General features: G+C 38.4%; 1 protein-coding gene across 10 annotated transcripts in view; it reads left to right on the top strand.

The window, feature by feature from the left end:
* Window positions 1–23,569, top strand: part of Reps2 (RALBP1 associated Eps domain containing 2) — a 173,447-nt gene that overhangs the window by 17,432 nt on the left and 132,446 nt on the right. The window lies entirely within an intron of this gene.

The following is a 23,569-nucleotide window of genomic DNA, read 5'->3' as shown; positions in this document are numbered from 1 at the left end:
GCTCTATTTATTTCTAAACATATTACTTTCTACATTTGGGCTTTCAGCCAACATATAAACATTGACAGTTTAATAATCTGAACCAAGCCACCTGGACTGATTGTACTGTTTTAATTTAATAAATCCAGTATGTGATTACGCTGACATATTCTCCATTCATTAGATTGGATCTAATTTGCTTACCATACAATTAAAATATACTTATCCTTTGTCTATTTTTTTTTTACTTAAAAAAATAGACAGCGTTGCTAAGGTATAACCTACCTATCATACAACTACTCATCTAAAGTATACAATTCCGTGGCTTTAGTATATATATTTAGCATATTCATTGGCATTTTAATTGGTAGTCCCCTGATGACTTACAGTGTTGAACATATTACATATTTTTTCTTTTCTTTCCCTCCCTTTTTCTCCTAGCCTATCTCCCTCCTCCTTCCCTCTCTCCTTTCCTTCTTTTCTTTTTCTGGTATTTAATTTATGATCTTTTGTGTGCTAGGAAAACACTCTACCACTGAGATATACCTACAGATTCTTTCCCCTTTATTCTTTGTTTTGAGATAGCTCAGGCTGACCTCAAACTTGCCCTCCTACTGTCTCAACCTTTCTAATATGGGATTACTGGGATATTGTGTCACCACACTGGCTTTGAGCCACTATACACCAGCTTTGAGTATCTTTTATTTTGTCGGTTGTGGGGCTTGAACTCTGGGCCAGGGTGCTGCCCTTGAGCTCTTCCACTCAAGGCTACTGCTCTACCACTTGAGTCACATCACCACTTCTGGTTTTCTGGTGGTTAATTGGAGATAAGTGTCTTATGGACTTTCCTACCTGGGCTCCCTTTGAACCTTGATTCTCAGATCTCAGCCTCCTGAGTAGCCAAGATTATAGGCGTGAGCCACCGATGCCTGGCCTTTGAGCATCTTTCCATGTGCTTATTGCCACTTGGTTATCTTCTTTATGTTCAGATCCTTTGCCTAATTTTAGATGGTGTTTTTAAGTAAGATACTACATTGTAAGTTTTTTCTTTCTTTTTTTTTTTTGTCAGTCATGGGACTCGAGCTCTGGGCCTGGGCGCTGTCCCCGAGCTCTTCAGCTCAAGGCTATTGCTCCACCACTTGAGCCACAGTGCCACTTCCAGTTTTCTGGTGGTTAATTGGAGATAAGTGTCTCGTGGACTTTCCTGCCTGTGCTGGCTTCGAACCGTGATCCTCAGATCTCAGCCTCCTGAATAGCTAGGATCATAGGAGTGAGCCACCAGCTCCCCATTTGTAAGGGTTTTAAAAATACATTCTGCTCATAGATTTCCTATCAGATAAATGATTTGCAAAAAATGTTCTCCCTGTCTGTAGGGTTTTCGTAAACTTTATTATATTCTTTGAAATATGAATATATTAAAGATCTTTGTGGTAAGGTCCAGTTCATTTTTTTTCATCACTTGTGTTTTTTGGTGTCATGTTTAAGAAACTATTGCCTAATTCAAGATGACTAAGATTTACATATGTAAATTTCTTCCCTAGGAAATTTACAGTTTCAGCATGTAGGTCTTTAAACTACTTTGAGATAATTTGTGTATTTGGCGTGAGGTAGAGGTTCAATTGTATTCTTTTGTATATGGATATCTACTTATTCTGTATCATTTATTGAAAAGACTATCCTTTTCTCATTGAATTGTTTTGGAACCTTTGTCTGAAATCAGTTGACTATAAATGTAGGAGTGTATGTTTGGACTGTAAGTTCTATTTCATTGATCTGTAGTTCTATCATTATTCCAGCAATTTGTTTCATTTATTATTTTTTGTGGTTTTAGGTAATAACTCTATCCAGGGTTTAGACACACTAGATAAGAGTTGTATTTTTAGCTTGTTTAATATATATGAACTCAAAGCCTTGTGTTCCCCATTGGCTTTTTCACTCAAGGCTGGTACTCTACCATATGAGCCACACCTCTACTTCTGGCTTTTTACTGGTTTATTGGAGATTAGAGTCTTACAAACTTTTTTGGTGGGATGGCTTCTAACATCAGTCCTTATATCTCAGGCTTGTTAGTACACAGGGCTGCAGATAGGAGCCACCAGTGGCTGGCTAATACAAATACATATGTATTATATGTATATATGACTAATATACATACACACATGCATGCATGTATGTGTGTGTATGTGTGTGTATGTGTGTGTGTTTGTGTGTGTATGTGTGTGTGTGTGTGTGTATGTGTGTATTGTGCTGGTCCTGGAGCTTGAACTCAAGGCCTGGGTGCTATCTCTGAGCTCTTCTTCTCTTCTTCTCAAGGCTAGTTCTCTACCACTTGAGTCACAGCTTACTTCTAGCTTTTTTTCTGGTTAATCGGAGATAAGAGTCTCACAGACTTTCCTACATGGGCTGACTTTGAACTGTGATCACCAGATCTCAGCCTTCTGAGTGACTGAGATTACAGGTGTGATCCACTGGTGGTTGGCCTAAAGTATTTTTAATTTAGGCCCTCTTCCTAAAATTAGAATGTTTTCATAATCATACTTGGTATTGAAGTTTTCAGACTGGGTTACTAACTTGAGAAAAGATACCAAAATTAGAGTGGAACATTGGCTCTTAGGAGCCACACGGTTGCGAGGTAAGATAATAAAAGGCAGTAAGCTGAATATTTCTCCAGTATATTTATCAGCAATACTAAAGAAGAATTTAAAAATTAGGACAGCTTTACATAGTTTAAAAATGGAATAGGAATACTGATTGTCCCCAACATTTTTTTTTTGCCAGTCCTGGGGCTTGAACTAAGGCCTGAGCATTGTCCCTAGCTTCTTTTTGCTCAAGGCTAGCACTCTATCACTTGAACCACAGCGCCACTTCTGGCCTTTTCTGTTTATGTGGTGCTGAGGAATCCAGCCCAGGCCTTCATGCATGCTAAGCGAGCACTGTATCGCTGAGCCACATCCCCAGTCTCATTTATCTTTTTTTTTTTGCCAGTCCTGGGGCTTGGACTCAGGGCCTGAGCACTGTCCCTGGCTTCTTTTTTTGCTCAAGGCTAGCATTCTGCAACTTGAGCTACAGTGCCACTTCTGGCCATTTTCTGTATATGTGGTGCTGGGGAATTGAACCCAGGGCTTCATGTATACAAGGCAAGCACTCTTGCCACTAGGCCATATCCCCAGCCCTCATTTATCGTCTTAAAGTGTTTTTTTATGCTGCTGGAGTTTGAACCAAGGCCTTTATTACTTACAACTGGAGCTCTATTACTTAAGCCATGCCTGTAGCAGGCTTTTTGCTGGTTGTTTTGAAGATGGAGCCTTACAGACTTTTCTGCCCTGCCTGGCTTCAAACACAGTGATTCTCTGGATCTCAGGCTTCTGAGTAGCAAGGATAACAGACCGGAAACACCAGTGCCCAGCTTTAAATATATTTTTTAACCATTTAAAGTGTGCATTTTAGTGGCATTAAGTACATTGAAAATGTTATGCAACCAACACCACTATGTACTTCTAGGACTTTCTCATTCTAACCAGAAATTCTGTGCCCATCAAACCATCATTTTGTATCCCTCCTCCCTCCCTCTAGGCCACAGTGACCTCATTTTATAGGTGATCACAATATTTTAGAATAAACACCAGTTTTCTGTATGATTTGGAATGTCCTTGACTTGGACTCCCATCTCAGAACTACGATACAAATAACATTTTGGTATGAACTACTATGCAAGTAACTCCAAGTCCTAGTAAGGGAAGACGTTTTCTTTTGTAAGTTAACAGAAATAATCATTAGGCTGATAATCTGGACCTTGAACGTAGGATATTTTGAAGGAGCTAAGTAATTATAAATGGTAGCAGAGCATAGCTTACATTGCCTCCTAAGTTTTCCACTCTGCCTCTCTATTGATGGAATATAGTCACTCAGATGTTTGTGTACATGTTTTGAAAAGTAAACACATAAATTGAAATAAATTCTAGCCGTATTAGAGGCCCTTAGTTTCTTCTCAAAGGCACTTTTCTGATGTACACTGTGTGTTGCTATTCTGTGGTTGGTAAAGTGATTATAAAATTAACTTCTCTTCAAAGAGTGCTTTGAGACAAGACTCTATGTCTCTGTGCAGAGTAGGAAGGACATCTTATTTTTAGGAACAGTCCTCGGTGCTCTTCAAGGACTCGCCTACTCTCAATCATTCTTCTGTGTTAGGAATACTTAGTTGAACTAATTTTGCTGGCACCATAGACTATAGATAGTGTGGCTGTATGTCCTAGTTTCCTGGAGCTGAAGAAATAGCTATAGTTTATAAAACACTCAAAATTGTCAGGTGACCCATTTAGTCCTCTACTGTGTGGTGTAGGGTGACTCTTTCATTTCCTTGACAAATCTGACAAGGTCTCGTTTCCTTGAAAAATTTGACAATGCCTTGTAACTCTTAGCAGATTTATTTTTGATTTAGGTAGGCTATAAGTAGGAACATTAAGACTAGCTTGTGAGTCTCTTGCTCTTTTAAAGATTAGTACATTGATAGATTCCATAGTTAGGTCTTATTGGTACCCGCCAAACAGTGTGCAGGGTTTATCTTGCGTTTCCATATCTAGGGAGGCAAGAGGTTTTTTTTTTTTTTAATTAAAAAAGTCAGTGCAGATTTCTTGCTCTTAAGAGATCTTATCTTGAGGTCTCCTTTTTCAATTAGTGCTTATATGACTGGAATAATTCCTGTTCAAAAGAGTTGGCTGAAGCAGAGCTCTGCATTTAAAGAAACTAAGTTGTCTGCAGATTTAGGATGGGTGACTCTGAGGTCCTAAGCTAGTTAAGGACCCTTGTTCACTTTCTACTCTTGTCTGAAGATTCGGACTACCTCATTGCTACCAGAGGTTGGTAGGCCCTAAGAGCACGCACTGTTTCTAAAAGCGCATGTCTGCACCAGTGGTTCACATCCTTAATCCTAACTATTCAAGAGGCGGGGATCTGAGGATCACAGGTCGAAAGTAGTACAGGCAGGAACCTGAGACTCTTATGTCCACTTAGCCACCAGAATGCCAGAAGTGGAATTGTAGCTCAAAGTGGTAGAATGCCATCCATGAGCAAAAAAAGCTTGGGGACAGTGCCCAAGCCCTGAGTTCAAGCCCCAGGACCAGCACACCAAAAAGGTTCATCTTGAAATTTAGCAGCTTATAAAAACCATTTGCAGTGTTGTTGGCCAGGGATTGGGAGAGTCTTGGCTGGCCTGTTCATCTCTGTTCTAGATGGCATTGTTTTGTTGGCTGAGACCACTGAAACAATGTGGCCTCCTCAGTGCCTGTGGCTGACATTCTCCATATGCTTTCCACACTGTAGCGGTCCCTGCATGTTTTATGGGCGGCAGTGATGAAATAAAAACCTCTATTTTCAATTCAGCTTCATATTGGTAAAAATATTTAATATTGGGGGTTTGGCTATTTTCTTTTGTATAATTTTAACCCAGTCAGGATGAAAACCTAAAGGAAAGAAGGAATCCTTCATTTTCTTTGCTCTTTTTGTGGATGACGGGTTGTCCAAATAGCAGGAAATTCAGCTTTTGGCTTGTTTTGGATTACTGAGCACCATCCTTCAGAAATGATTTCCTAATGCCTGGCCATCTGGCATGATCACAGAAGACCTTCTACTCAATAAAACTAAGCTAATAATAACAACAAGCTGAAACATCTTTATAATAAATATATTTGTACAGCTTTTCAAATCCTAGTTTATTGAAATTCTGTCAGCCTTGGCTGTTTTCCATGCTCCTTCTGTGCCCTTGTGCTTTCTTTTTTCTTTTCTTTTTTTTTCTGGAGCCACTCCCGCTGACTTCAAAAGGTTGTTCTGAGCTCTAACAGGAGTGGTGTTGCAGGGACACAGAAAGGGTGAAAATAAGGTTGAATTTAATTACAGGAATCTTCATAAATTTTTGGTACAAGAGGCATATACCATCCTAACCTCTGTTTTACAAGTAAGGGAGAGAAGGTACATAACAAGATAAATGGTTTTTCTTACCGTTAGTTTCTGACTCCTACCTTCCCCAACCTAGTAACGATTGATAATGCAAAACAGATGTTCCTTGGAGAAGAGAAAAATAGTTGAGCAAGGTCTTTTTATGATATTTGTAGCACTGAATCTCCGTGTGAGTGTGTGTGTGTGTGCATGTGCACACATGCATTGGTACTAGGGCTTGAATTTAGGGCCTCATGCTCTAACTTGGCTTTTTCACTCAAGGCTGGTGCACTATCATTTGAGCCACATTTCCACTTCTTGGTTAATTGGAGATAAAGTATCTTACAGACTTTTCTGCCTGGGGTGGTTTCTAACCGTAATTCTCAGATCTCAGCTGCCTGAGCAGCTAAGATTACAGGTGTGAGGCACTGGTGCCTGATTGGTAATCCTAATATATGAAACAGGACAATTGATGTTGATTCTAACTAGAAATTGTGGGATATTTAATAACAAATGAAGCAAAATTATGAGGAAAGGTAAGAAACCGAGTGGCTCCTGGTTTCGAATACCTCACCTTCTAGCATATAAGTTACTAATACATAAAGAAGCAAATATCTAATAGAGTTTTGCCTAATTTCACAGTGCTATTTATATTACAGAAAAAATGCTTAATATACCAAGTGTTGCAAACTTATTCCAGGTCGGGGTTTTGAGTTCCCATAAGCAATTCCCTAGAATAATTTTGAGTGCTCAGATTAGAGATTGTCTACCGTAGCATGCATTGTATTACCATGTGCTGTAAAATTCTTTACAGGGTGTCAAATATGTGGGAGGATTTAAATGAATTCTCTTAAATGCTTCATGGGATAAAATGATCCAATGGGAACCGAATGTTTTCAATTAGGATGTTTCCATGGATACCATTAAGCATGCCAAAATTCATAGCCACAGGAGATTTTTACTTGATTCAATATTGATTAAGAAATCTGAGAACAATCTCAAGAAGTATAGGATGTAGGCAGAGGATAAATTTTGAGGATATGAAATTTGCTTTCTCTTCCATGGTTAAAGGATGGTCCAGAAAAATTCTAGGCAGTCAGCCAAGTCTAACAGAAAGATTTATGCTGAAAGAAAGTCCAGAATAAAAGGGAACATGGGTTATTTCTTTTAACTCAGGCTTTAAAATTTGTTCATTAATGTTTATTTTATATTCTATATTACTTACAGTACTTATTAATATTAACTTTTTATGGGTTGTGTATGAAACATTGGCAGCATGAAAAAAGGAATCACAACCCTTTGTGTCTATGTTGTTTATGAAGAAAGCATTCTAAATAGTATTTGCAGACATTAAAATTTGCATCCTTGTGGGAAATATTTATAGCCTACATTACTATTCCTTTTTTTGTAGTACAAGGGTTCTTTTTTGCTTCAGTGTGTAGATCTTTAAGGATATGTGGAATGGAATTAAAGGGAACCATGACCTTGGATGGAGAACAACAGTACATATTTATTTTTATTAACCATGAATATTTAGCATTTCTATCAATTAGTAAATGCAGGCAACATATGGCAGTACTATTAGTCCAACCCATGACTTTGTCTTCAGTAAATCACAGATAACTTTCATAATGTAACCAGCTGTTGTAGATATCTTGAAATATCATTTTTGATAGTCACTACTTCTGAAAACTTGGCAGTTATTAGAGTTATTGCTGGTCCTCAATTTTTAATGTAATAACCACAATTAGCACTTTTTAATATTTAATGACTATTCAGTATAACTCCTTTTGCTTTTAATATTATTTACTATTATTTGTGTATTATTGTATTGGGGTTTAAACTCAGGCATCATGCTTGCTAGGCAGGCACTATACTAAATTAAGCCATGCCCCAAGTCTTTTTGCCTTTTTTGTTTGTTCAGATAGAGTTCCATGCTAACTTTGCCTGGGCTGGCCTCAGACTGTGATCTTTCTACCTCAGCCTCTTCAGTAGTTAGTATTTTTTGTCAGTTGTGGGGCTTGAACTCGGGGCCTGGGCACTGTCCTGGAGCTCTTTTTGCTCAAGGCTAGTGTTCTACCACCTTGAGCCACAGTGCCACTTCCTACAAACAATATTTCTGAAAGGACCCATAAAGCTTCACTGGAATACTAAACGTTCATGGCACAAAAAATTATGAATCCTTTCCCTGTTACTTTGCTTGAGACAGGGTCTCACTATGAAGTCCAGGCTGGCCTTGTGCTCTAGATCTTCTTGCTGGGATTATAGCATAGCCACAATGCCTGGTTTAAGACCCTACTTTTTCTTTCTTTCTTTTTTTTTTTGCCAGTCCTGGGCCTTGGACTCAGGGCCTGAGCACTGTCCCTGGCTTCCTTTTGCTCAAGGCTAGCACTCTACCACTTGAGCCACAGCGCCACTTCTGGCTGTTTTCTGTATATGTGGTGCTGGGGAATCGAACCCAGGGCCTCATGTATACGAGGCAAGCTCTCTTGCCACTAGGCCATATCCCCAGCCCTACTTTTTCTTTTAACAGAGCAAAGATTATAAGAACTATTATATTATAATATCTGACTACAGTTTAAGAAAGCAGTTTCCTGCTGAAGTGAGTTTTACAGCAAATATTTTAAAATAAATATATTTTAAAAGGATTTTTTGGGTGTTGTTAGGGTTTTAATCTAGAGTCTCCTGCTTGATAGACAAGCATACTACCACTTGAGCCATGCCCCTAGTCCTTTTTTGGCTTTAGTTTTTGTTTTGTATAGGGTCTCTAGTTTTTGCCCAGAGCCTTCTTGGGATGGTGATCCTACTTAGGCTTCCTGTACAATTAAGATCGCAGATGTTTACCACCATACTTACATGGTTTGTTGAGATAGGGGTCTCTCTAAATTGTTTGCTGAAGATAACATCTAACCTCATGCTCTCCATCTCTGTCCATGGAAGAGCTGGATTATAGGTATGAGTCAGTATATGGAGTCTTACAGGCATTTTTTCCTGCTGGCTCATGTGTGGGTCATATCAAGTACTTTTCATTCACTTAAGTTTTCATGTGAGATTTTGTCCTCAGTTTAATGTTTTTATCCTGAACAGAAATGTAAAGTTCAAGAGGCATTTGGGCTACTGCTAAAGCCATGGAGAGAAGAAAAGTACAGTTCAGTTCCTTGGAGGTTGTGGTAGGAATCTATTTTACCCTCAGAGAAGTTTCCTCCTTTCCTGTGCCACAGTACGCAGTGGAATGGGTGTGGGGTCTTGTTGCCCCATGGGAATTAGAAGTCTGTTTCTTGTTTTTTTGTTTTGTTTTTTTTGTCAGTCTTGGGGCTTAAACTCAGGGCCTAAGCACTGTCCCTGGCTTCTTTTTTGCTCAAGGCTAGCACTCTACCACTTGAGCCACAGCGCCACTTCTGGCCATTTTCTGTATATGTGGTGCTGAGGAATCGAACCCAGGGCTTCATGTATACAAGGCAAGCACTCTACCACTAAGCCACATTCTCAGCCCCCAACATCAAGATTTTGTGAAAGGTAGCAAGTGAATTTGCTGTCATATGAGTACATCCTGCTAGTTAACATCTCATTACACGCAGCCACCCCTCCCTAAAGGAGTTTTCATAGACTTGTAATGTTCTCCTGAAGAATGTTGACTGATTTGTAGGAGTAGGAAGTTGGTATTTTGTTTTGTGATAGGTGCAATTTTTGTAAACAACAACAATCACCATTTTTGTGAAACATAAAATTCATCTTTATTCTCTACCAAGTTTGTGAATTTGGATTTGCCACCTTGTTTTGTTTTCAATTATATTTTCATTTTCTCCCTGTTGGGAAGCAGCTCTTCAAAGTAGAGAGAGTACCAATTTTGTGTGTGTTGGGTAGACATGCATCTCTGTTTTATAGGTTGTGCTGTGAGCTTGTTAGTTAACTGTGAAATCTTTCTTCATATTTAAAATGTTCATAAGGCTGGCTGTTTTAGGAGTGGATAAACTATCTTGTTACTTTAAGCTATCACTGTTCTTTTCTTGCTATTTTTCCATGGACTTGCTTTAGCCTGTGGCCTGTGAGCGGAAGTGATGAGTGAGTTCCTTTTTCCAGGCAGAAGAGTTAAAAGCTGACATGTGCTTTGCTTTGTCTCTTTCTGTCATGACAGATGGACACAGCTCCAACAGCCTAGGTTCCAGCATGAAAATGATAGTGAACAGACCTTCAGAAGATTTTGTAGTATGAAAAAAAAAGAACATTATTTTAAGCTATTAAGACTTGATGACTATTTTATGTAGCACTGTAGTCCTCAAGCACTGCACACCTTGAGACATGTAGCAGTATTTGAAAACAACTTTCAGTCATCACACTTAGGGAAATACTATTGGTATCTAATGGACATAATGCTCAGGACACTCAGCTGCCAAAACAAAGTATTATCTGGCCCCAAATGTCAGAAATGCTGAGCTTGAGAAGCCCTACATTACTGTAACCCAGTTATGTAACCTGATTAATGCAGGGGGTGTTGAGAAGATTAAATAGAACAAATTATATAAAATAAGCACACAGTGTAGCTTATGTATGTTGTAATTGTAGTACAGCCTGGCTATGAGGTGTTGCCTTGAATCTATGGGAAAGGGGATTGTTTAATTGTAGTTTATATTGTGTTTTATTAATTGTAATTTTATTGTAGTTTATATTGTTCAATTGTATATATATATATATATATATATATATATCAATGCTCATTTTGAGCAGAATCATTTTATTCCTTTAAAAATGGAAGGACCTTATGTTAAATGCTATTTTGGCATAAGGGTCATATATTTTAATTTTTTTTCACTTTACAAATACTTCTTTGCAGTGCTTGGATTTGAATTCTGGGGCCTTGCACTTGCTAGATTGGTACTCTACCACCTGAGCCACGCCTCCAGTCCTTACAAGTACTCTGAACTTGATATTCCTATTTTGAACTTGTCTTTGATAAAGAAATTGAGGCTGAGCCACTGCTGATAGCTTATACTTGTAACCCAAGCACAAGAGGTTGGAATCTGAGAATTGAAGGTTGAAGCCAGTGTGGAAAGATCTGAAAGACTCTTATCTCCAAGTAACCAGCAGAAGATAGGAAGTGGAGGTGTGACTTAGTTGCAGAGTGCCATTTTTGAGTGAGCCCGAGGGTAAAGGAAGTAGGTAGTGGGCCTAGGATTTGAAGCATATCTGTTTGCTTTTAAAAAATTATTTTCAGGGGCTGGGGATATAGCCTAGTGGCAAGAGTGCCTGCCTCGGATACACGAGGCCCTAGGTTCGATTCCCCAGCACCACATATACAGAAAACGGCCAGAAGCGGCGCTGTGGCTCAAGTGGCAGAGTGCTAGCCTTGAGCGGGAAGAAGCCAGGGACAGTGCTCAGGCCCTGAGTCCAAGGCCCAGGACTGGCCAAAAAAAAAAAAAAAAAAAAATTATTTTCAAAAAGTTGTACAAGGGGAGTGGCTCAATTTCACATGTCCATTTATATGTACACTGCATTTAATCAGAGTTAACTCTTCTGTCATTCTCCTTCCTCACCTATCTATCCCCAATAGATACTACACTGGCATTGCAGTATAACAATTATATATCATATTAACTGTTGCTTCATAAGAAGTTCCTTCAAAACAAGCACTTTAATATAACAGTTATTATCTAATATAGTTTCTAAGAGTCAGGTGTACAGGAGAAGATAAGCTGAAGAATTGTGGGTCAGGATCTTTCATGAAATTTCAGTTAAGTTGTATTCCAGGCCTGCAGTGATCAAAGGATCTGATTGAAGCTGGAGGATCCACTTGCATGATGATTCAGTCACATGGTGGTTGCTAAGAGGCCTCCATTTCTCACCATGTGAATCTTGTCTTCTGTCTTCATGACATGCCAGCTGGCTTTCTCCAGAGTGAGGGATCTGAGAGAGACAGCAGTGTAGCATTCAAGATATCTTTCTCAATCCATTTATCCACTGAGAGGCATCTGAGTTTTCTTTTTTTAAAAATTATTTTATTTATTTTTTGTGTATGTGGCACCAAGGAATTGAACTCAGGGCCTCATGCATGCTAGGCAAGCACTCTACCACTAAGCCACCATTCCTAGCACCTAGGCTAATTCTTCAGAAAGCCAAAATCAATGTTCAATAAAATAAAATACCAGCAAGTAGGTACTCAAAAGGGGTAGAATAGGGTCGAAAGGAAAGAGGCAGATGAATAAGGAGGAAAGGGGGACAATGCAGACAATATTCCAACGTATATCCTATAAAATTAAGAAGAGGGAGGGAAGGCATGGGTAGGGGAGGGATGAGTGAGAATGTTGAAAGGGTTGACATTGATCAAGATATATTGTATTCATAAACTGCTAAATGGCAGCTCCTTTGTACAACTACTTAATTAAGACAAACACACACATAAAAATCCCCCAAAGGAAAGATAATTAGAAAGAATAAAATCCTTTGTCTCACCATTTGAACCAATGCAACTGTGATACTTACAAGGCAATATGTTGGAAATTAACTGTACAACTCGGGGTGGGGGGGTTGGGGAGGAGAGAAGGTGAGAGAAAAATGAGGGAGGAGGTAATAACCTTACGTTTATAACTGTAACCCCTTCTTACGTCAACTTGACAATAAAATTAAATTAAAAAAGAAAAAAAGAATAAAATCCTTTCTTTGAAATTCACAAATGTTGTCAACTGTAGTTATCCTACTTGCTTTTGACCTTTGGGACGTATTTTTTTCTATCCAGATTTGTTTCATGAGGTAGCATAACAGAAATGTGAACTGATAATGCTTTCTTTCTTCCTGGACAATCTCCCTGTACCAACCATAGAATTAATGTTTAATTTTCAAAGTCTTTCCAACTTTCTTCCATTTTTATTGAGGATTTGATGTGTTTGAATGCCTGCCAAAGTATAAGGTGAATGGTAGATGCAATGATTGGGTGGTTTCCATGGAAACTTCTGCAGGAACCTTTCCTGTTTTCATTCAGTTCATGGTGGGAGGCATTCACTTCCAGTTAATGTGTGGTACCTATCAGTTCACTGGCTCTTGCAAAGGGGCTTTGTCTAAATAAATGTGAAGTGAGTAGTTGGGTTTGGGGGGATTTTTTTTTGAGACAGGGTCTTGCTATGTAGCTCAGGGTGACTTGGAATTCTCTATATGGTCCACAGTGGCTCGAATTCTTAGACCTGCCTTTAGCCTCCTGAGTGCTTGGATTATAAATGTATACCACCATGGTCACAAGAGCTTATTTTTTTCTGCATCTTTGAAGTTAAAGTAGGAGCTGGGCATTGGTGGCCCACACCTGTAATCCTAGCTACTCAGGAGGCCGAGAGCTGAGGATCACAGTTCAAAGCTAGCCCAGGCAGGAAAGCCTGTGAGAATATTATCTTCAGTTAAGTACTAAAAAATCCAGAAATGGAACTGTGGCTCAAGTGGTAGAACTCTAGCCTTGAGCACAAAAGTTCATGGACAGTGCCCAGGCCCTAGGACTAGTACAAAAAAAGAGTCGATTTTCCTAAAATTTGAGGATATCAACTGGTTTCTTTCTAGAAGCAGATAAACTGTACTTTTATATAGTACACTTGATTTTTAGCATTTATGAATAATAGGGCCCTTACAAAACACAGAAATACATGGATTTTTCTGGGTCTAAGCAGGCAACCATGAAATAAAAAATGTTTCTACCTCAGGAATCAATTCATCATTTTTAACCACTGTTGATTACAATGGCTTAGAGCTTTTTGTTTCCTTCAGGAATTTTCTTTTTTTCCCCTTCTCCACATTGTGCTCAGTTAGATGTGACCAATTCTACATGGAGGCTGGATCTCTCACGTTCTTGACTGCTACTGTCCCAATGGCTTGCTTCATTTCCACAGTGATAGCTTTTCTTGCCTTTTGTCTGTTGACTTGACACTCTGTGCATCATATTTCCTTTCTTAGATAATTGAAAAAAATCCTCCATGATTTGAAGGAAACTTGCAAAGTACAAAGCATTGTGAAGGAGACAGCTTTAATTTTAATTTTCTCTGTAGCCAGAATAGGTGAGCATCTCATGGAAAACTTGCTTTCTCAATTCACACTCTTCATTGTAGATGGCTAGGCAGTCAAGGTCAAGCTGCTTGCCAGTTGTACTTTTGGTTTGAAATGGTTCTTGCCATGATTAATAGGTGTTACAATAAAATCAACATATAGCCAGTCACATCATTGTGTGTTGGTGGTGGCACATGAGTGGACTTGTTGGGATGCTAGAGATTCTTGTGATTTTAAGTTTACTACTAATCAATCTTAATACTTTTTGTCACTATATATATTTGACTGATGTTATTTTCTGACCCTAAGGTTTTTGTGGACACAGTTTTGAAAATGAGCTAGGATGACAGACTATGCAAATCTATTCAAAAGATTAAATTGTTTTACATTAAATATGTTTTATCACAGGCATTTTATGCAATTAGATTTATTATGTTTTTACTTTGGGGACTAGCATGCTTTTTATTATTTTATTTTAATTTTTATTATCTTTATGTAGTTGTATGAAAGAGTTGCCATTCACCAAAGCAATTGATGAATACAAAGCATCTTGATCAATGATACCCCTTTGATCATTCTTGCCTATCCCTCCTAATCCAACCTCTTCCCTCAATTTTCTTAATTTTGTAGGTTATGCATTGAATTTTATGACTGAACTCTCTCTCTCTCCCCTTTGGTAACAGCATTCTTAAGAGCTGATTTTTATCTTGGACTTTCTAATAAGTGTCGATGATGTCTGAAAAGCATGTTTTCATGTGTGTATCACGTTATATTGCAACTTGGATGGAATGTAAATCTTTTATTGGCCTAAATCTAAGTCTAATCCTCTGCATGGCTTTGGTAGAAAATCAATTTCCTCTTCTCTCTCAAGATTTTTCAGGTCAGTGCTCTTTGGAAGTTTCCCAGTTCTCTTAGATTAAAATAGATTGTGTTTCTGCACTACATATTGGTAGAAGTTAGTGGGACATGGGGATGTAGAAAGTGAGAAAACAGAGGTGGGGACAAAAACATCTGTGCATTTTTTTTTTTAAATTTTGGTGGTAGTACTAGGGTTTGAACTCAGAGCCTCATGCTTGCTAAGCAAGTGGCTCTACTGCTAAGTCATGCCTTCAGCTCCTAGGCATTGTTCTGTTTCAAGTAACTTCTTGATACACTGCCCCTTTGAGGAGCCAAGGAATGTGTATGCTTTTAAAAGGTGTAATTTGGGGAAGAATTGCTAGTGACACTTGTAGGTGAGGCTTTGGACTTTACTTTAGTGAGTTCTGCTTGGTGACCTTCTTATTTGTCACTAGAATTGAATGGAAAGGAAAAGAACTTACCTCCCACTCCAGTCCAAGCAAGGAAAGCAAGTTGGAGTTTTATTTTTATTTTTATTATTTTTAGCATTGAAAAAAATTCTACATCTTTGCAGTTTCTTGAGTCCTAGGCAAATCAGGATAGTCAATCACCTTTGCAATGCAAAGCAAGGAGCTGGATGGTTTGGTACTGGTCAGTAACTTTATAGATACTTTAAGGAAGAATTGTTGTATGCATGTAGCTCCTTGTCCTATGATAATAAGGTGAATGACTTTGTGAGACAGGGTCTCTTGATGTAGTTCAGGCTGGCCTTATACTTCTGACCTTCCTACTTCAGCATCCTAAATTTTGAGATTATAGCCTTAAATCACCATGTTGGAGCTCATGATTTTTTTTTGTTTTGAAGTACTGAGGATTGAACTGAGAGCCTTGCACATTGTAGACAAAAGTGCTCTACTACATGAGTCATGCTACAAATCCTTTCTGGATTTTTTCCCCCAGGAATTCAATAATTTATTCCTCTAAAAATGTAAAAGTATATAGATCTCATACACAAAGTATGCATGAATGACATTTAAAATGGAGGCCTTTCATTATTGTTTCTTTTATCAAAGTTCTTTCTGTTTTTTTCTTTTTTTCTTTTTTGCCAGTCCTGGGGCTTGGACTCAGGGCCTGAGCACTCTCCCTACATTTGTTTTGCTCAAGGTTAACACTACCACTTGAGCCACAGCTTTACTTCTGGCTTTTTCTGTTTATGTGGTACTGAGGAATAGAATCCAGGGCTTCATGCATGCTAGGCAATCACTACCTCTAAGCCACATTCCCAGCCCCTTTCTGTTTTTGAGACAAGAGTTCACGACCTTTTTTTCTCCTCAGACTCACAATCTTCTTACATCCACCTCCCAAGTAGCTGGGATTATAGGTATGTACTATCATGTCAGACTAAAAAATTCTGTTTTATTTTGTCAGTTGTGGGCCTTGAACTCAGGGCCTGGGCACTGTCCCTGAGTATTTTTGCTCAAAGCTAGTGTTCTATCTTTGTGAGCCACAGCACCATTTCCAGCTTTCTGATGGTTAATTGGAGATCAGAGTCTCATGGACTTTCCTGCCTGAGCAGGCTTCAAACTGTAATCCTCAGATCTCAGCTTCCTGAGTAGCTAGGATTACAGGCGTGAGCTACTGGTGCCTGGCAAAAAAAAATCTATTTTTATTTGAAAAAATAGCAATAAGAGAAGAAATGGATGTTTTTCTAATTTTTGAATCTAAGAATATGTATTTACAGAATGTTTACCATCAAATATTTGCCTTTATCTGTCTCCTGGATGATGCAACAACTTTCTTTTCTGTTGTTACAGTGTTGGGGATCAAACCAGTGCCTCATATATGGTAGGCAAACTTCGACACTGAACTAGACCCAAGCCTATTTGTTTTTTGATATAGTTTATCACTATGAAGCCCAGGCTGGCCTTAAATTTGTAGTTTCCCCGGCTTCTACGTCCTAAGTAGCTGGAGTTACAGGTGTGTAGTACCACACAAGGACTGTTATCTCCAAAGTTACATTATTTTTGCTTTATATTTTAGTACTGTATATTAAACTCCACATGACATTATTGTTTTTACAGGCATTTTTATTTAGATCAGAGTTCAGCAATTTTTTTCTGTGAAGTCCAGATGGTAAGTAATTTAGCCTCTGTGAGTCATATGGTCTCTGTGACAAGTGCTCAAGTCCACTGTTGTAGTCCAAAGTAGCTGTGGACAATATATAAATGATTATACATGTCCATGTTCTAATATACTTATCCATACAGGCCTGATTGTAACCACAGACAAATTACTAATGTTTAGATACTATTTTAGTTTCCCTGTCTTGTTACATGTTGTTGTTGTTGCTGGGGATTAACCCAAGCTCTTACGTATACTAAGTACATGAATTAAAACCCAGTCCTTGGACAAAATTTTAAGGCAAGGCTGTCTGCTCCCATCACTGTTTTTTCCCCAACAATGTGCTAGAAACTCCAGCCAATACAATAAGGGAAGGAAATGAAATAAAAGTTGCTTGGATCAGAAGAAAAAAGTCTCTATTTAGAGTTTACATGATTGTTTACAAAATAATTTGTAGAATTAATAAGTGAATTCACCAAGGTAAATACTCAAAATGAATTGTATTTTATACACTATTCATATATACATTGAAACTGAAATGAAATATAATACCTGGGGGGCTTGGAATGTGGCTTAGCAGTCGAGTGCTTGCCTAGCATGCATGAAGCCCTGGGTTTGATTCCTCAGCACCACATAAACAGAAAAAGCTGGAAGTGACACTGTGGCTCATGAGGTAGAGTGCTAGCCTTGAGCAAAAAAGAAGCCAGGGACAGTGTTCAGGCCCTGAGTCCCAAGCCCCAGGACTGGCCCCCCAAATATACAATATATATGTATACACGCATGCACGTGCACGTGCATGCATGCACACACACACACACACACACACACACACACACACACACACACACACACACCCCTACACCTGGGTTGAGGGTATGACTCAGTAATAGAGTGCTTGCCTAGCATTCATGAGGCTCGGGGTTTAATCCCCAGCATTTCCCCCAAATGTATATAATACGCTACTCAAAAAATACTTAAGTATAAATCTAACAAAGCTTATACAGGATTTATATGCTGAAAACTATATAATACTGATAAAAGAAATAGGAAAATCTCTAAATAGAGAAATAATTCCTGTTTATAGATTATAAGCCTTACAAAAGTAAGAAGGGTAATTCTTGCTGTGGAGGTATGACTCAAGCAGTAGAGTATAAGGTCCAATCTCTAGTATTGTTAAAAGTCAGTTTTCCATAAATTGATATATAGATTTAATATAATTTCTATAAAAATCTCAGCAAAAATTATTTTGTAGATATAATTTTATTGAAAAAACTTATATGTATATAGACTGGCAAAAGAGCTAGAATAGGTAAAAACAATTTTGAAAAAGGCGAATAAAGCAAGAACAATTAGTCTGCCTGATTTTAACATTTATTATGTAACTACAGTAATCAAAACTGTGTGGCATCAGGAGAGAAAGATAAATAACGTATTGGAATAGGACACAGACCTAGAAATAGACCTACAGAGATATGCTCAATTAATTTTTTGCAAAACTACTTTTACTTGTCTCTTTTTGATAGGAGGTCTCTATTTCCCAAGATGATCTTGTATTCCTAGACTTAGGTGATTCTCCTGTCTCAGCTCTGCTTGGATCTACAGATACAAACCATGCTTCATTCATTTGTAATTTTATTTTTTTGTGCACGTGCTAGGGCCTGAGTTCAAGGGCTCAAGCCTTCATTTGGCCTTATGCTGCTTAATTGGGATAAAAGTCTTACGCATTTGTCTGCCTATGTTGGATTCAAACCCCAGTCGTCAGATCTCAGCCTTATTAGTAGCTAGGGTCATTGGGGTGAGCCACTAGCATATGGCCCAATTTATTTTTTATTGACATGTATTAATTGTTTATTTTAATGGCATTCAGTGAGGCATTTCTGTGCATGCATATCACTTGCCACTGGATCATGTCTGATTACCCTCTTTCCACCCTCTTCCTTCCCAATCTCTAATGATCTCTATTTTCAAATTAGCCTTTTGTTCAGTAATGGTGATTGAACTTAGAGCCTTGTGTTTGCTAGGCAAGTATTGTACCACTTGAGCTCTGTCTTGGCTGTTTTGCTCTTTCGGTTGTTTTCCAGATGGAGTCTTTGCTGACTTTGCTTTTTCTGGTCTCCATGTTTGATCTTGCTACCTCTGTGTCCTGAGTAGCTAGGACCACAGACATAGGCCATCATGCCTAGCCTGGGTAGACTCATTTTGCATTGCTTGTCTTCTTATGTGGGATTTCATTTAACATAATAGCCCTCCAGTTCCATCTATCTACCTGCAAATGGCACGAGTTCATTCTTCTTTTTGGCTGAGTAATAGCCCACTGTGCACTTATATAATATATTTTCTTTGTGAATTCATTTGTTGGAGAGCTCCTAGGCTAATTATATGTCTTAGCTGTTGTTAGTAGTGTGTCACAATGAACATGGGTGTGCAGGCATCTCTTTGGTGTGTTAATATCATTTTCTTTGGATATATGCCCAGACATGGTATAGTAGGATCATATGGTAGATCTATGTTTAGTTTCTGGCGGAACCTCTATATTGATTTCCATAATGAATGCACTAATTTACATTTACTAATTACATTCCCAACAACATTGTGCAATGTTTTTTTTCTCACATCCTTACCAGCATTTGTTACTTGTTTTTGTGCAGTGCTTAGAAAAGTTTATTATGTGCAAAAAATGTTTTTCTAAGACATCACAAATTATACATCCAAACTTCCAAATGTCAGAATATTTATTATTCTAAAAGAGAAGCACTTAAAGAAAACTGTTGTACATTATGTTCTGCAAGTTTAATGGATTCACATAGAGAGCCTTTTATGGGGGGCATTACAGAAATCATTATTACATGGTACTTGAACAATTCCTTTTGAACTTATGGTTTTACTCCTTTTTTGAGGCTAGTACAGTCCTCTAGCACACCTTTCCATTGCTGTAAGGTGAAAACTATATATTTTATCTTGCTAATTTCTACCTGTAAAAAAAAGCACAATTATCAGAATATGAATATGAGATTTGTCTTTTAAAACATGAAATTATTATGATGTTAAGATATCAAACAATACTGATTAGAAAAATCAATTAAGAGCTTTGTGTATAAGGATATTATACTGAAAACATACAGAAGATATTATATTTTCCTGAGTAGAATGTAAACTTTATATCATGTTAGGATTTGAATTTAAAGGAAACCACAAAGATTTGCCATATCAAATAAAAAAATCAGCAGCCTAGTGATGTCAATCCCGTTATCCTAACCACTCAGGAAGTTGAGATCTGAGGATCATGGTTCAAAGCCAGCCTGGGCAGGAAAGTCTATGAGACTCTCATCTCCAATAAACTACTCAAAAAAGCCAGAAGTGGAACTGTGGCTCAAGTGGCACTCACCTTGAACCAAAAAAGCTGAGGGACAGTGCCTAAGCCCAGAGTGCCTAAGCCCAACAACAGTAAAAATCAGAAATGTCCACCTTCACATTAAAAACATAGATTGAAGACAAGATTCAATAATAATGTAAAATTTTATATTAGCAAAAGTCCAGTTTGATGGCTTGCACAGTGAACCTCAATTTTAAACAACTATAATGGCAACAGCAGCAACTATAACCATGATACTCTTCACTCAGTTAAAAAAATGTCAGCATGAGGGCTGGGGATATAGCCTAGTGGCAAGAGTGCCTGCCTCCGATACATGAGGCCCTAGGTTCGATTCCCCAGCACCACATATACAGAAAACGGCCAGAAGCGGCGCTGTGGTTCAAGTGGCGGAGTGCTAGCCTTGAGCGGGAAGAAGCCAGGGACAGTGCTCAGGCCCTGGGTCCAAGGCCCAGGACTGGCCAAAAAAAAAAAAAAAATGTCAGCATGAAAGGAGCTAAAGAGAGACTTCACAAGAGAAGAAATAAAAATGGCAAAGAAGCATATGAGGAAATGTTGAACATCCCTGGTAGTAAAGGAAATGCAAATAAAAACAACCCTGAGATACCACCTCACTCCAGTTAGAATGGCCTATACTCTGAACTCAGGTAACAACAAATGCTGGAGGGGGTGCGGGGAAAGAGGAACCCTTCTCCATTGTTGGTGGGAGTGCAAATTAGTACAACCACTTTGGAGAACAGTATGGAGGTTTCTCAAAAAGCTCAATATAGACCTACCCTATGACCCAGCCATACCACTCCTAGGCATCTATCCTGAACAGCAGGTCCCAAGATATCAAAAAGACATTTGCACTTCCATGTTTATCGCTGCACAATTCACAATAGCCAAAATATGGAAACAACCCAGATGCCCCGCCACAGATGAATGGATCCAAAAAATATGGTACATATACACAATGGAGTACTACAGAGCGATTAGGAATGGTGAAATATTGTTATTCGCAGGGAAATGGTCAGAACTTGAACAAATAATGTTGAGCGAGACAAACCTAGAACACAGAAAACAAAGGGGCATGATCTCCCTGATATAAGACTGTTAAGAAAGGGTGACGGAGAGACAGTAGAGACCAGGTCTGTGAAACCAAAAACTGCTTGTCAAATGGTATTTCCCACAGGACTGGGTCAGTGACCCAACATTATGTAACTAAAACCAAACAACTACTCAACATATAAAGGTCAAAAATTGACCTCTCAGTGGAATACAATAGCTCAAAAGCTATGTATGTACGTTCATATAAGACTATTGTTGACATATTGTCTAATATTGACATTACATTTAAAGCTCTAGGCGAATTTTCTTGGGCGTAGTCCACGTGGCTACAGTATATGTTCTTGGTACATTGGGTATTGTATATACGTCTACCTGACCCAGGGAAGGGAAAGAAAAACAGGGCATAAGATATCACAAGTAATGTACACACTGCCCTACTATGTAACTGTACCCTTTTTGCACAACACCTTGTCGAAAAATTTGTGTTTAATTAATAAATAAATTACAAAAAATGTCAGCATGGAAATTAAAACACACACACACACACACACACACTGAAAAAGGGATGGAAAAGGGCAACCAACACACACACACACACACACACACACACACACACACACACACACACAGGAAAAGGGATGGAAAAGGGCAACCAACCTTTATAGAATTCAAGATCGCACTTCTAAAACCTTCCTAGACCGGTAGCATGCCCTGTTATATCATGAACCATAAAACAATAAACGTGTCTATCATTTTAAGCCACATGTGTCTGTTTCAAAAACCCTTTGAAGCCAGGACACTGTGGTTTTCTAATTCTTTTTCTGGTGCTATAATCTGAATGTTTGTGTCTCTCTAAATTCAGGTGTTGAATTCATGTGTATGAAGAGGTAGGGCTCTTAGGAGGTGATTGGATCATGACAGGGAGCCCTTGTATACGCACTTAGTATCCCTCTGAAAGAAGCTTGAAGAAGCTTGCGTCTACTACTTCACAATGCAGCATTAAAGCACTATGAGCTAGATAGAGTCCTCACTAGACACTGGATTTGCTGGCATCTTAATTCAACTTAGTCTCCAGAAATGGGTGAAATAAATTTCTATTGTGTATACATTACCCAATCTAAGGTATTTTAACAGTCTGAATGGACTAAGATGTGGGATATTTAAAAGTGGATTGGGCATGCGGAGGCTTTAAAATCTGAGTCCTGAGATGACTATGCCATGTTTTTCCTGGAAAAATCTCACTATAACAGACATTCTTCACTGCTCCAAAGTCCTTCCAGCTTCCTTGTTTTTATTGCTGATTTGATGTGCTTGAATGCCAGCCAAAATATAAAGTGAATGGTAGATGCAAAGACTGGGTGGTTTCCATGGAGACTTCTTGCAGAAGCCCGTCCTCTGTTTAGCAGTTGTCAGGGAAACATCTAGTTTCAATTTGTGGGGGTCCATCAATTTGAGTGGCTCTTTGAGGGGGAGATTTAATTATACCTCTTCAAGATCCTAATAAACAAATGTACAAGAGAGCTTTTTAATGTTATAATAGGTTTTTTTTTCTGTAATTTAGGGATGTTAAATAGTTTTCTGTCTGAAATGGTCAAACTATTAATTTGTTTACATGCAACAAATAATAATTTTGAGATTCATCCAAAGAAGCTAAAGTTGATCTCACACCAACCAGGATAGCCTATAATATGAAGAATTCAAGGCCTGACTTTTGTGAAACTGTTTACAGACTGCTAAATTTGTTTTTTACTTCTAGTTAGCTATTGTTGAAACAATACCTGGCGTTAGTGGTGGATAATGGAAATGGTAGTGAGAGCATAGATTCTAGGTAGGAGCAACTCTTTTATAAAATTTAATTTTATTATATTTAGTTGTACAAAGGAGTTGACATTTAACAAAGCAGTTTATGAATGTGTCTTGATCAGTGTCACCCCTTTTAACATTCATACCCATCTCTTCCCTCACTCTTTAATTTTGTAGGATATACATTGGATTCTTGACTGCATTCTCTCCCTCTTCTTCATTCATCTGTCTTTTCCCCCTGACCAACCCCATCCCTTTCAAGTGCTTACTTCCTGGTATTTATTTTGTTGAACTTTGATTTTGCCTTTCTAAGGAATTACACTATTTGAGTTCTCCTTTTTTTTTTTTTTTGGCTAGTCCTGGGGCTTGGACTCAGGGCCTGAGCACTGTCCCTGGCTTCCTTTTTGCTCAAGGCCAGCACTCTGGCACTTGAGCCACAGCGCCACTTCTGGCCATTTCCTG

The sequence above is a fragment of the Perognathus longimembris genome, chromosome 28 (assembly GCF_023159225.1).
Source record: "Perognathus longimembris pacificus isolate PPM17 chromosome 28, ASM2315922v1, whole genome shotgun sequence".
Lineage (NCBI taxonomy): Eukaryota > Metazoa > Chordata > Mammalia > Rodentia > Heteromyidae > Perognathus > Perognathus longimembris.
The sequence above is the reverse complement of the archived record's forward strand: the minus strand, read 5'-3'. Positions and strand labels throughout refer to the sequence as shown.